This window comes from Loxodonta africana, chromosome 2 (assembly GCF_030014295.1).
Source record: "Loxodonta africana isolate mLoxAfr1 chromosome 2, mLoxAfr1.hap2, whole genome shotgun sequence".
Taxonomy (NCBI): domain Eukaryota; kingdom Metazoa; phylum Chordata; class Mammalia; order Proboscidea; family Elephantidae; genus Loxodonta; species Loxodonta africana.
The window spans coordinates 229,753,060-229,768,468 of NC_087343.1; positions in this window are offsets into that span (position 1 = coordinate 229,753,060).

Sequence of the window (15,409 nt, forward strand, 5' to 3'; positions counted from 1 at the left end):
GGATTATGTGTGCTAGGTGCTGCCAGCCCCCCTGAGACAGAGTTCGCAGCTCCCACCCAGATCGGCTGGAGGCTCCACCAGGGGCACAGTGAGCACTGAGGTAACATGGCTGCCTTCTCCAGATCACGGGCCTGGCTCATCAGACCGCCACACCAGGACTCATTCCTCATCCACAAATGGAAAAATAGCCCTACTGGAGGCCACAGTGCAGGGTGGTTCCAGAATCCAAGCCATACAAAAGGGCTTGACAAGTACAAACCAAACCCATTGCTGTTGAGTCATTCTGACTCACAGCAACCCTATAGGACAGAGCGGAACTGCCCCCATAGGGTGTCCAAGGCTGTAAATCTTTATGGAAGCTGACTGCCACATCTTTTTCCTGCATAGCAGCTGGTGGTTTCGAACCGCTGGCCTTTCAGTTAGCAGCCAAGCGCTTTTAACCGCTACGCCACCAGGACTCCTTTGACAAATACAAAGTGCTGTGGAAAATAAAGTTATCACAAAACTGCATAGGGAGCAAGCAATGTTGATACCCCATCAATTTCAAAATAGCTCCATTTAAGAGATTATAGTTATTTGAGATGTGAAACACTTTAATTTCTTCAGCAACAATGTTAACAGTCACGAACAGGTTATCTCAGTGATTAATATCCTCCCAAAATATTGGAAACCACGGTGCCGTAGCGCTATGGTTGCTAACCAAAAGGTTGGCAGTTGGAATCCACCAGGCGCTCCTTGGAAACCCTATGGGGCAGTTCTACTCTGTCCTTTAGGGTCACTATGGGTCAGAATCAACTCAACGGCAACAGGTTTGGTTTGGCTGTGTGTCTGTCACTGTGTGTGTCTTTGTGTATAGGCGTGTGTCTGTGAGTGTGTGGCTGTGTGTGTGGCTGTGTGTCTGTGTGTGTGTCTACGTGTGTGTCTGTGTGTGTAGGTATGTGTGTGGGTGTGTGTCTTTGTGTGGGTGTGTCTATGTGTATGGGTGTGTGTCTGTGTGTGTGTCTGTGTATGGGTGTATGTGTGTGTGTCTGTGTATTGGTGTGTGCCTGTGAGTGTGTGTCTATGTGTATGGGTGTGTGTCTGTGAGTGTGTGTGTCTATGTGTATGGGTGTGTCTCTGTGAGTGTGTGTGTCTATGTGTATGGGTGTGTCTCTGTGTCCAAGTGTGTGACAGAGTGTGTGGGTCTATGTGTGTGGGTGTGTGTCTGTGGGTGTGTCTGTGGGTGTGTGTGTCTATGTGTATGGGTGTGTGTCTGTGAGTGTGTGTGTCTATGTGTATGGGTATGTGTCTCTGTGTCCGAGTGTGTGTCAGAGTGTGTGGGTCTGTTAGGTGTGTGTGTCTGTAAGTGTATGTCAGGGTGTGTGTATGTGTGTATCTGTGTCTGTTTCTGAACGTGTCTGTGTGTATTGGAGTGTGTGTGTGTATTAAAGTTTGGGGTGAGCAGCCTGGTGGCTTTCTTCATTTGCAACCAGGCAGAAACCAAACTTGGAAATCCTTTTATTCTAAAATGAACTTGAACCCACAGTGCAGACTCAGTGGACTCACAGGAGGGCTTGGATGAGTAACAGAGGCAACACAAGCATGAGGATGGGAGCCAAACCAGCCACTGTGCAGTTATTGAGAAGGTCACATCCACACACTGGAAATTGTAGTTTTCACATCCTCATTATGAAGCCTGGACACTTTTTTTGAAAGGATTAAATAACCTTAAATTGATAGAGTCAGAGGCAAAGCCCCTGGATCTGCAGAAAGCTGAGTCTGTGGCCGCTGAGCCTCAGGAGAGAGCTCAGTCTGACCCTCTGCAGCCGTTTCGTGTTGGACCCCCTGAACGAGCTCCAAACTCTCTGTTTTAATGGCTTCACATGTGTTTTAATCATGACAGAAAATTTCACTGAGAATACAGTTATTTAACACTTGTAAAAAAAATGACTCTAAAGATATATGACTGACCATGCCACCTGCACACCCACAGTCAACCTGTACATCCATCTGAAAGTGCAAGTCAACATTGTCAAGTTCTGACCCCCTCAACATGCTGATAGAATGCCACCATAAAAGAAAATATCGTAAATTCTGAACAGTTGAATTAAATAGTTATTTTGCTTTTCAAAAGCATCAGTCAACTGCAGAAATTACCTGGTGCAAAGAGGCTTCGCCTTCTCCAGGCCATCGTCTCACTAAAGTACTCTTCTTCGTGTCCTGTTGTGACATTTTGGAACCAATGCTAAAATATGATCATGTATTTTTCTTAAAAATGATCACACATTTTTCTAAAATGTGATCGCATTTTTCTAAATAATGCTGGGAGCTGTATAAACACCCACAATTATGCTGCAAGTTGATCCCACATCACAATGAGACTTGTGTTTCTGTACAAAAAGTCTTTAAAGCCTCATGAATCTTCATGGTAGAGGAAGAGATGAGACTTTTAAATGTCACCATCAAAACTTCACCAAAGTTCTAACATCAAGAGAAAATTACATGATTATTAACATAATTCAAGTAATGCAAACAATGACAAAAATTAAGACACAATCACTAAAGCATTCATTTTTCCCCCTCTAGTGCTACTCGACGGCACTGGGTACTGGGGTTTTTTAGTGTGATAAGGAGGAAACCCAAGGAGGAATCCCTGGTGGCATAGCGGTTAAGTGCTACGGTTGCTAACCAAAAAGTTGGCAGTTCGAACCCACCAGGTGCCCCTTGGTAACCCTATGGGGCATTTGCACTTTGTCCAACAGGGTCGCTGTGAGTCAGAATCCACTCAATGGCAACAGGTTTTTTGTTGGTTGGTTGGTTTTTTGGAGCGTGGTAAGAGAAGCTTCCCTTGACTTTTTTTATTTCTTACCACGTTATTCACATCAATACAAAAACAAACTGCTTGCCTAAAAGGACAGTTCTCAGCCCTAGCTGCACACCAGAATCACCCGGGAAATGTTTAAACTCATATCCAGGCCACACCCCAGGGCAATTAAATCAGAATATCCGGGAGACGGGAGGGTCTCCGGCAGCAGGAGTGTTAAAGGTCCCCCAGGTGATTGCAGCGCTGTCAGTTGAGAACCACTGGCTGAGAAACAAGATAGAGGTTCTAATTGCACCAACTGGGATGCCAGTGTGAGGAGCTCAGCAGACCCCCTCCTCAGTGAAACAAGTATAACTGGTGAAAACTATTTTTAAAATTACAGTTGCTGGAAATTATCCTAAGGGCATATATCAAATGAAGAAACATGCATTTAGGAATATCTACTAAAACTTGGTAAGAAGAGTGAGACTCCATGGCACTTGAGCCAATCCCACCTTCCCAGCTCAGCTGGAGAGAAGCTCCACTCTGAGTAGGTGTGGCCAAGAAGATGGGACTTCCTCTCCTTTCAGCTCCCAATAAAGGGAAACAGTAGATCCCCAAGAGGGGCAGGCTACCAGCGTTTCTCATCCCCTCCAACTGTAAGTTGAAGAGGCCGTGGCAGAGATGTTGTGGTCTCCCTTTCTCCACCCAGCCCCTAAGCATAGGATGCCAGGTGTGGCAGACCAAGAATACTGGGATCCTGGTCGTCCTCTCCCCAGATCACTCAGAGGGCAGTGGTCCCACATGGACAGAGGCAAAACAAGATCAGAGGCCGCTGCTGCCCAGAGTAGTGGCTCAGAGATTTTGCCCAGGTGTAAAAGCAGTCCATAAGGAACCGAGAGCTCCAAAGATCCCCCCAAAGGAACTGACTTTATTTGAAACAGAGTGTGGGTAAGTTCAAGCCTTTGGGTGTTCTTGTAAACAGTAATTCCTCTTAATTAACAGAAACAAGCTCAACCATGTGCCAGCTAGTTCACCAGACAGAACCAAGGAAAGAAACAGCTAAGAAGAACCCTCCTGGGACCAAAATAAACCTTAATGGCTGGCCTCAAAAACTACCCCTGCCAAAAAGACTGTGGAGAAATTTATGCCCCAGGATATTGTTGAAAACAATAGAGCAATCAGATAGCAATTAGTGGAATCTAAGAGCTTGGTGTGATATCAAATGATACCCAAAAACCAAAACTCGTTGCCATCGAGTCAACTCTAACTCATAGAGACCCTGCAGGACAGAGTAGAACTGCCCCCGTGGAGTTTCCAAGGAGCAGCTGGTGAATTGGAACTGCAGACCTTTTGGTCAGCAGCTGTAGCACTTAACCACTACGCCAGTAGGGCTTCCTAATAGAGAGATTGGGGAAATAGACAAAGAGTGGCCTGAATAATCACTATCATGCCAGAGTGACTGTGTGCGTGCCAACACAGCACCCTATAAGAAGCAACAACAGAGGCTTCACAGTGCAGGGAAAATAGATTTCACAAAAATAGTCTAACTAAGTCACTACACAAATAAGCAACCAACAACAAAAAACAAGCCCTGGAGAGGGAGGAGGGGAATCAATATCCAGACATGCTACAATATATTACCTAAAATATCAACTTTTCAACAAAAAAGTTACAAGACATGCAATAAATAAATAAATAAATAAACCAAAAACAGAAAAGTGTGACCCATACCCAGGAAAACAAGCAGACACAGAAATTACCTGTGAGAGGACCCAGGGATTGGACTTAGCAGACAAAGACTTCAAAGCAACTAGGCATAAGGATAAATAATGTTCAAAGAACTTAAGGAAACCATGCTTAAAGATATAAAGGAAAGCATGATGATGTTGTCTCACCAAAAAGAGAACATAGATAAAAAGAAATTATAAAAACAGCCAAATGAAAATGCTGGAGTTAAAAAATAAAATAACTGAGATAAAACATTCACTAGAGGGGCTCTGTCTTAGTTATCTAGTGCTGCTATACCAGAAATACCACACATGGATGGCTTCAATGAACAGAAGTTTATTCTGTCACAGTCCAGTAGGCTAGAAGTCCGAATTCAGGGCACCACCTCCAGGGGAAGGCTTTCTTTCTCTGTCGGCTCTGGAGGAAGGTCCTTGTCATCAATCTTCCTCTGGTCTAGAAGTTTCTCAATGCAGGGGCCCTGGGTCCAAAGGACATGCGCTACTGGTGGCACCACTTTCTTGGTCACTTCTCTTTTTTATATCTCAAGAGATTGACTCAAAATACAACCTAATCCTGTAAATTAAGTCCTGCCTTATTAACATAAGTCCCTCTAATCCTGCCTCATTAACATCGTAGAGGTAGGATTTATAATACACAGGAAAATCACATCAGATGACAAAATGGTAGACAGTCACACAATACTGGGAATCATGGCCTACCCAAGTTGACACACATTTTGGGGGGACACAATTCAATCCATAACAGACTCCATGGTAGATTTTAACTGGCAGAAGAGCAAATTTGAAGATAGATTGATAGCAATTATACAGTCACAGTGACAGAAAGATAAAAAATGAAAAAAGTGAACAGAGTCTCAGAGAATTGTAGAACACCATCAAGCACATCAACCTATGCATAATGGGTGTACCAGAAGAAGAAACAGAGAAAGGCAGAGAAAAAAATATTTAAAGAAATAATGACTGAAAGCTTTTCAAACATGCTAAGAAAAAAATCTACACATCCAAGAAATTCGATGAACTATAAGTAGAACAAATGCAAAGATCCACATATAGACATACAGTAAAAATGCTGAAAGACAAAGACAAAATCTTGAAAGAAGCAAAAGAAAAACAAATCCATATAAGGGAACCCCATATAAGACTAACACCTTATTTATCATCAGAAACAATGGATTCAATGGGCAATAGGATGACAAAAACAAGATAGAGTCATTCAGTATATAAATGTTTCTTGTCCAAAACAAAATTGAACAGTTTTAATAATCTAGGACTTCTTTAGTTCTGTGTTTGTAAGTACACATCTCTTCCTCACCCAAACCCTGAGTACCACATGAGTATAGATAGCAAAGCAGATTTTCTGAGCAAATCATTCTCTCCTCAAAACAGCATATCAACCAAAACAGAATCTTAAAATATGCAAATAAAAACATTAAAATGAATGCAAATGGTTGAAATTATAATATTAATATTATTCACATTAGTAACCATTATTAAAGAGTTATTAAAACTGATTTCAAATCTGGAGTGATGCTTTAAGCCACCTATTGGGGGGGATTCTGATGCTACTGATTGAATTCTAAAAGTTCTCTCCTTGGTCCTTGATATTTCCTCACAGTGTTCAAAATGAATTCAGTTGCAATTACTAATTAGATGAAAATCCAAAAATGACCACATAACTTAATAGTGTTCAATGCAGGGAGTCCCTGTGTGATGCTAACGATTAATGCTCTCAACTGCTAACCAAAAGGCTGGAGATTCAAGTCCACCCAGAGGCATCTCAGGAGAGAGGCCTGAAAATCTACTTCCAAAAAATAAGCCACTGAAAAACCCTATGAAGCACGATTCTACTTTGACACACATGAGGTCATCATGAATTCAAATCGACTCGGTGGCAGCTGTTTTTGTTTTGTTTTGCTTTTTGGTTTGCTTTGGTTTCACGAAGCAGAGCTGGTATAAGAATGTAAACAACTTAAAGTAAATGCAGGGGCTTTAATAATATATCCTGCATCTACTAAAACAAATGCCATAGCGTGCATACGAAAAAATAATAATTTTGGCCCACAGTATTTTCCAAACCTTTGAAAGCCTTGTTGAAAATCTTTTTGGCATGTCCAAGGAAAATGAAACTCTGGGTGCCCTTGTACCATGTTGGCAGCACAGTTTTGAGCCCTCCCTCTCCCCATCATGGTTTAAAATTAGAGCTCATGGAGCCTGGTAATCACCACGGGATGTGATGCTACCTCCCTCTCCCAACAGCTGCCATCTCTCCTTGGAAATGCTAAGATTAGGACTGCACAAATTCCTAGAGTAGAAATTAAGGGCCACAATTACCTGGGTGACCTAATTTGACAATCTTGCAATTCTATCATAGTTAGAAAATGGCTCCCCTCACTTTCATGTGACTCAGTTGCTTTGGGTAAATCCCTGCTTCTTTGACCTTCTGTGGAACTACAAGATCCCAGCTCGTTTTTTCCTGGGTATCTGGTTTCTGGGCTTAGGCTCATACAACATCCCATCATTGTCTTGCTGGAAGACACTCTGGACAAAATCATCTGTAAGACACAGCACGAAGCCACTCCAGGCCCTCTATGTGGCCACCAGTAGCCCTTCACTGGTCAGAGCCAAGGGTAGGATATCTAGGAGAGATAAGAGGACAGGGCCTACTAAGAATGATGTGCATAGAAAGCTGTCCAAGCAAGAAATAGTCTTAATTTCTAAATATTGACTGCAGGATTTGTTGAGAGCTTACGAGGGAAGCTATAATAATTAACACTGTGGCTCAGGGATAGATACACAGGCCAATGAAAGAATACAGAGCCTGGAAACTGGCCATTACATATTCCAACAGTGAGGTTTCCCTGCAGAGCAGTGTGGGAAGAATGTAGGAGAAAAGAAAAACAACAACAGACCCCTACCTCACACCATACACAAAATCACAAGCTGAGATTAATTAAAAACCTAACTAAAAAAAAAAAACTTTTAGGCAAAAATTGATGAGATAATTTTTTGCAAAGATTTATTAAACATCCTAAAGGGGAGGGGGGAACCTAGTATATTAAAATTTAAAATGTCTCAGAAGAATTTGGAACCCCTGGTGGCATAGTGGTTAAGTGCTATGGCTGCTAACCCAAAGGTTGGCAGTTCAAATCCACCAGGCACCCCTTGGAAACTGTAGGGGGTTAGTTCTACACTGTCCTCTAGGGTCACTATGAGTCGGAATTGACTCGATAGCAATGGGTTTTTTTTTTTTTAGAAGAATTAGTCATGAAAAAGAAAAAAATGGATACAAATTTTAAACGAAAAAGTAAAAATATTTCTATTTTCAAATGACATGATCCATATATATAGAAAACCTCAAAGAAGCCACACCAAGAAACTACTATAGGTAATTAAAAAATCAGCAAAGTTGCAGGATACAAGATCAACACAAACAAATCAGTTGTATTTCTACACCCCAGAAATGAACAATCCAAAAGGGAAATTAAGGAAACAATTTCACTTACAATAGAATCAGAAATAATAAAATACATAGGGATAAATCTAACCAAGGAGATGAGATTTTTACACTGAAAACTACAAAATACTGCAAAAAGAAATTAAAGAAGACTTAAATAAATGGTAAAACGTCCCATGTTCATGGATTGAAACACAATATTGTTAAAATGGCAGAACTACCCAAAGCGATCTATACGTTCAATGCAACGCTTATCAAAATTCCACTGGCCTTTTTTCAAGAAATGGAAAAGCCAGTCTTCAAACTCATATGAAATTTGAAGAGGCCCCATACAGCTAAAACAATACTGAAAAAGAAGAACAAAGGTGGAGGGTTCACACTTCCCAATTTCAAAACTTACTACAAAGTCATGGTAATCAAAATAGTGTGGTACTAGCATAAGGATAGACATATAGTTCAAAGAAATAAAATTGAGAGTCCAGATATAAACCCATACACCTATGTTCAATTAATTTTCCACAAGCGTGCCAAGACTATTCAATGAGGACAGAATAGTCTCTTCAACAGATAATGTTAGAAAAATTGGATATCCACATGCAAAAGAACAATGTTGGACCCCCTACCTCACACCATCTGCAAAAATTAACTCAAAATTTTATAAGTTTTATAATTTTAGCTCTTACATTTAGGTCTTTGATCTAATGTAAGGGCTAAAATTATAAAACTTGTAGAATAAAATATAGGGGAAAATCTTCATGACTTTGAATTTGTTAATGGATTCTTAGCCGTGTTACCAAAAGCATGCACAACAATAGAAGAAATAGATAAATTAGACTTCATCAAAACAGAAAACTTTTGCACATAAAACGATACTATCAAAAAAATGAAAAGACAACCTACAGAGTGGGAGAAAATATTTGCAAATTGTATATTTGATAAAGGTCTAGTATCTAGAACACATAAAGAACTCTTACAACTAAACAACACAAAGAAAAGAAATGCAGTAAAAAAAATAGGCAAAGGATTTGAATAGATATTTCTCCGAGAAAGACATACAAATTACCAACAAACACATGAAAAGATGCTTAATATCACCAGTCATTTGTGAAATGCAAATTAAAACCACGATGAGATCAACGAAATACCACTTTACACTCACTAGGATGGCTATAGTTTAAAAAATGGAAAATAAAGAGTGTTAATGAATCTTAATTGAGAGAGGTTGAAAACATTCCCCTTGAGAACAGGAACAAGACAAGGATGCCCTTTATCATCACTCCTATTTAACATTGTGCTGGAAGTCCTAGCTATATCAATGAGGCAAGATAAAGAAATAAAGACGATCCAAACTGGTAAGGAAGTAGTAAAACTGTCCCTATTTGCAGATGATATGATACTATACATAGAAAACCCAAAAGACTCCAAGAGAAAACTATTGGAACAGAAAGATTCAGCAGAGTAGCTGTATACAAGATAAATGTACAAAAATCAGTTGAATTCCTATACACCAATAAAAAGAACTAAGAAAATGAAATCAGGAAAACAATACCATTTATAATAGCCCCTAAAAAAAAAAAATATTTAGGAATAAATCTAACAAGGGATGTAAAAGACCTTTTCAGAGAAAACTACAAAACACTACTGCAAGAAGCCAAAAGAGACCTACGTAAATGGAAAAACATACCACGCTCATGGATGGGCAGGCTTAACATTGTGAAAATGTCAATTTTACTCAAAGCAATCTACAAATACAATGCAATCCTGATCCAAATACCAGCACCATTCCTTAAAGAGATGGAAAAATTAATCATTAGCTTTATACGGAAAGGGAAGAGGCCCCAGATAAGTAAAGCACTATTGAAGAAGAAAAATAACGTAGGAGGACTCTCACTGCCTGACCTCAGAACCTACTATACAGCTACAGTAGTCCAAACAGCCTGGTACTAGTACAACCATGGACACATTGACCAATGGAACAGAATTGAGAACCCAGATGTAAATCCATACATCTATGGCCACCTGATCTTCAACAAAGGCCCAAAGCCTATCAAATAGGGAAAAGAGTCTTTTTTACAAATGATACTGGCAAAACTTCATGTCAATTTGCAAAAAAATGAAACAGGACCCCACATCTCACACCATACACAAAAACTAATTCAAAATGGATCAAGACCTAAGTATAGACCCAAAAACTATAAAGATCATAGAAGAAAAAATAGGGTCAACTCTGGAGGCCCTAATACATGGCATTAACAGGATACAAAGCATAACTAATGATACACAAACACCAGAAGATATGCTAGATAACTGGGATCTTCTAAAAATTAAACATTTCTGCTCATCAAAAGACTTCACCAAAAGAGTAAAAAGAGAACCTACAGGCTGGGAAAAAAAATTTGGCTATGACAAATCCAACAAAGTCCTAATCTCTAAAATCTACAGGAAAATCCAGCACTTCTACAACAAAAAGACAAATAATCCAATTAAAAAATGTGCAAAGGTATGAACAGACACTTCACCAGAGAAGACATTCAAGCTGCTAACAGATACATGAGGAAATGCTCGAGATTACTAGCCATTAGAGAAATGCAAATCAAAACCACAATGAGATACCATCTCACCCCGACATTAGTGGCACAAATCAAAAAAACAGAAATGACAAATGTTGGAGAGGCTGTGGGGAGACTGGAACTCTTATGCACCACTGGTGGGAATGCAAAATGGTACAACCATTTTGGAAAATGATATGGCACCTCCTCAGAAGGCTAGAAATAGAAATACCATCTGCTCCAGTAATCCCATTCCTAGGAACATATCCTAGAGAAATAAGATCTGTCACAAGAATAGACATAGCACACCTATGTTCACTGCAGCACTGTTGACAATAGCAAAAAGATGGAAACAACCTAGGTGCCCATCAACAGACGAATGGATAAACAAACTATGGTACATACACACAACGGAATACTAGGCAACAACAATGATGAATCTGCGAAGCATCTCACAACATGGATGAATCTGGAGGGCGTTATGCTGAGTGAAATAAGTCAATCACAAAAGGACAAATAGTGTATGAGACCACTACTATAAAAATTCATTAAAGGTTTACATAAAAAGAAACAATCTTTGATGGTTACAAAGAAAGGGAGGGATGGAAGCGTAAAACACTAAATGCACAACAGATAAGTGGTAACTTTAGTGAAGGGTAAGACAGTACACAATACTGGGGAAGCCAGCAGAACTTGTCCAAGGCAAGGTCAGAGAAGCTCCACAGACATATCCAAACTCCCTGAGGGACCAAATTACTGGGCTGAGGGCTGTGGGGACTATGGTCTCAGGGAACATCTAGCTCAACTGGTATATTATAGTTTATGAAGAAAATATTCTACATTTTACTTTGGTGAGTAGTGTCCGGGGTTTTAAAAGTTTGTGAGCGGTCATCTAAGATACTCCACTGGTCTCATCCCTTCAGGAGCAAAGGAGAAAGAAGAAAACCAAAGACACAAGGGAAAGATTAGTCCCAAGGACTAATGGACCACAGCTACCACAGCCTCTACTGACTGAGCCTAGCACAACTAGTCGGTGCCCGGCTACCCCCACTGACTGCTCTGACAGGGATCACAATAAGGATTCTGGACAGAGCTGGAGAAAAATGTAGACCAAAATTCTAACTCACAAAATAAAAGACCAGGCTAACTGGTCTGACAGAGACTGGAGAAACTCTGAGAGCATGGCCCCCAGACACCTCATAGCTTAGTAATGAAATCACTTCTGAGGTTTGCCCTTCAGCCAAAGACTAGACAGGCCCATAAAACAAAACGAGACTAAATGAGCACAACAGCCCAAGGGCAAAAATGAGAAGGCAGGAGGGGACGGGAAATCCGGTAATGGGGAACCCAAGGTCGAGAAGAAGAGAGTGTTGACATGTCATGGGGTTGGCAACCAGTGTCACGAAACAATATGTATATTAATTGTTTCATGAGAAACTAGTTTGCTCTGTAAACCTTCATCTAAAGTACAAAAAAAAAAAATTTTTTTTTTTTTAAAGAGCATTGATAAAGATGTGGAAAAATTGGAAGCCTTGTACTTTCCTGGTGGGAATGCAAAATGGTGCAGCCACTGTGGAAACAGTTTGGCAGTTCCTCAAAAAATTAAACGTAGAATTACCACATGATTCAGCAATTCCATTCCTAGGTATATGCTCAAGAGAACTGAAAACTGGTACTCCAACGAATACAGGTATGCACATGTTCATGACAGCACCATTCACAATAGCCAAGCAGTGGAAACAGACCAAAGGTCCACCGACTGATGAACTGATAAACAAACTGTGGTATATACATACAATGGAATATTATTCAGCCATAAAAAATAATGAAGTACTGATAAATGCTACAACCTGGATGAACATTATGCTGAGTGAAAGAAGCCAGACACACAAGGTCACATGTGATGGTAAAGACTGTGTGTCAACTTGGCTAGGTCATGGTTCTCAGTGTTTTGGCAGTCATATAATGTGATTACTTCCCTGTTGAGATCTGGTATGTGATTACCCCCATGATGGGATCTGCTGTGAGCAGCCAATCAGTTAAAAGGGAGTTTCCTTGGGCACGTGGCCTGCATCCAAATATAAGCAGATGTTCTGGCAAGGCTCTAGGGCTTTTACTCATTCTGGATCTTGCAGCTGGTTCCTGATCTCCAGTTCTCGAGTCCTGAGCTAGCAACTTACCTGCAGTCTTGCCTGCCAATCTTGGGATTCGTCAGTCTTCACAGCCTGTGAGCAAGAGACCTGCTCTCTGACCTGTTGATCTTGGGTTCATCAGCCCCTAAAACCCAGCAGCTACATAAATCAGGAAAAGCCTCTATCCGGATCCAGTCTTGGGACGTTCCAGCCTCTACAACTGCATGAGCCATTTCCTTGATAAAAATCTCTCTCTATATATATTTATATGCTTTACTGGTTTTGCTTCTCTAGAGAACCCAGCCTAAGACAGTCACACATTATACGATTCCGTTTCTATGAAATGTTCAGAATCCATGGAGACAGAAAGTCAAATGGTAGTTTCTGGGGACTGGGGAATTAAGGAATGGGGAGTAACTGCTTAATGGGTATAAGGTTTACTTTGGGGTGATGAAAATACTTTGGAACTAGATAAAGGTGGGGGTTGTGAACATTGTGAATATTCAAAATGCTACTGAATTGTACACTTTAAAATGGTTACTTTTATATTAGAATAAATTTCATCTCAAAATAACTTGAAATGTCTGCCCAACAAAAGACACCAAAAACAAACTTTGGAAGCGATGTCTGCCACATGTGTGACTTTCAGAAATTCGTACATGTGTGTACTACATTACAGATACAAGAACTTTCAGGGCAGAAGACAAGGACAAAAAAAATAAGCAACAAATTCAATCAACAGGGGATAATCTCGAAAAAGGGACAGCCTCAAAAGCTTACAGCAGAGAGGTCATTAGGAAGACTGCTCAGACTGTCACGCACAGAGGTGGAGAGACGCCTGGACCCAGCACCTGAGAATGCAAGTTGCAGAACAGAGATGGTATAACCCCATTTAAGCTTTAAAAAGAACAAAACACTTGTGTATATGGATATGTAAATAAATAAGTAGGTAGATTGATAAAGTGTACATATATAAGTCTGCAAATGCACAGTGTGTGCTGGAAGTAAACCCACAGACTGCTCACAGTGGTGATCTTCGGGGAGGTTGTAAAAGAAGATGTTGACTTTATAGTCTAGTGCTTCTGCACTTGCTTAAATTTTATACAACAAGCATATACCCCATTTGTAGTTAAAAAACAATAATAGTAAAAGATGAATTCAGAGGAAAAATAAGTAAAGCCAAGTAGATGAGCTTGATCTTGACACAGAACTTCACAAAAGGGACATTTTACTAAGCGATACTAAGCGATAATCTTGCCATGCTAGGCAGAGGGAGCTGGCTTTCTGCTGAGTAGGGCCCACACAAGCCAATGGAAATCTAGAGATCCCCCTAAACCAGAGATGCTAGAGGGCTGAAATTCCAGGGAAGACCCAGAGAAGCACCCAAATGGAGATTTCATATACCAACTGGCGCAGGGACAGTGCCGTGCCCTTTGCAGTTGAGCGGGAAGCACATGGTCCCAGCTCACAAGAGAACATACAACAGCAAGGACAACTGGTTCTATAAATAGGAAAAACATTAACTTTAATCACTAGTCAAACCGTATATAAACATCAATTCCAGGTAGATTAAAGACTGAATGTGAGAGATATAACTATAACGTTTTAGAATATTATAGCTTCATGACCTCGGGTGGTGAAAGGTTTTCAGGTAGTTCCCAACTTAGGACAGACATACTCAAGTTACAACGAACCACACTTAGGACCTCCATTTGTTTTTTCTGTTTGTTTGTTTTTTGTACATCTTATCACTAGTAGGGAGCCCTGGTGGCACAGTGGTTAAGTGTTTGGCTGCTAACCAGAAGGTCAGCAGTTCAAATTTACCAGCCACTCCTCGGAAACCCTATGCGGCAGTTCTACTCTGTCCTATGGGGTCGCTCTTAGTGGAAATCGACTCCATGGCAACAGGTTTGGTTTTTTTGCTCATTTGTTTGTTTTATGGTTAGTAGTATACTAAATATAATGTTGCAGCGTGTAATTTACTGATGTTATCATTCTCATATGTAATGTTCCCAACCCCAAAGACGAAGATCAGATTTACAAAGATATTGATAATAAAAGCCAATAGTGACAAAACTTAAAAAAAAAAAAAAAAAAAAAATGAGGTATTCTACTCAAGTCAGAATCGTCAGAACGGAACTCTCATAATCGGGGACTGTACAAAAAGGATACATCTTGTCTTAGTTATCTAGTGCTGCTATAACAGAAATGCCACAAGTGGATGGCTTTAACAAAGCGAAGTTTATTGTTTCACAGTTTAGGAAGCTAGAAGCCTGAATTCAGGGTGCTAACTCCAGGGGAAGGCTTTCTCTCTCGGCTCTGGGGGAAGGTCCTTGTCATCAATCTTCCTCTGCTCTAGGAGCTTCTCAGTCCAGGGACCCTGGGTCCAAAGGACATGATCTGCTCCTAGCTCTTCTTGCTTGGTGGTAACGAGGTCCCTTTTCTCTCTACTCAACTCTCTTTTATATCTCAAAACAGACTGACTCAAGATACAACATAATCCTATAAATTAAGTCCTGCTTCGTTAACATAACTGCCTCTAATTCTGCCTCATTAACACCACAGAGATAAGATTTACAACACATAGGATCATATCAGACCACAAAATGGTGGACAGCCACATAGTACCAGGAATCATGGCCTAGCCCAAGCTGACACACAGTTTTGGGGTACACAATTCAATCCATACCCAGTGCCATAGCACACCTTAAAGAAAAAACAAAGATAAAAGTGAATTGCAT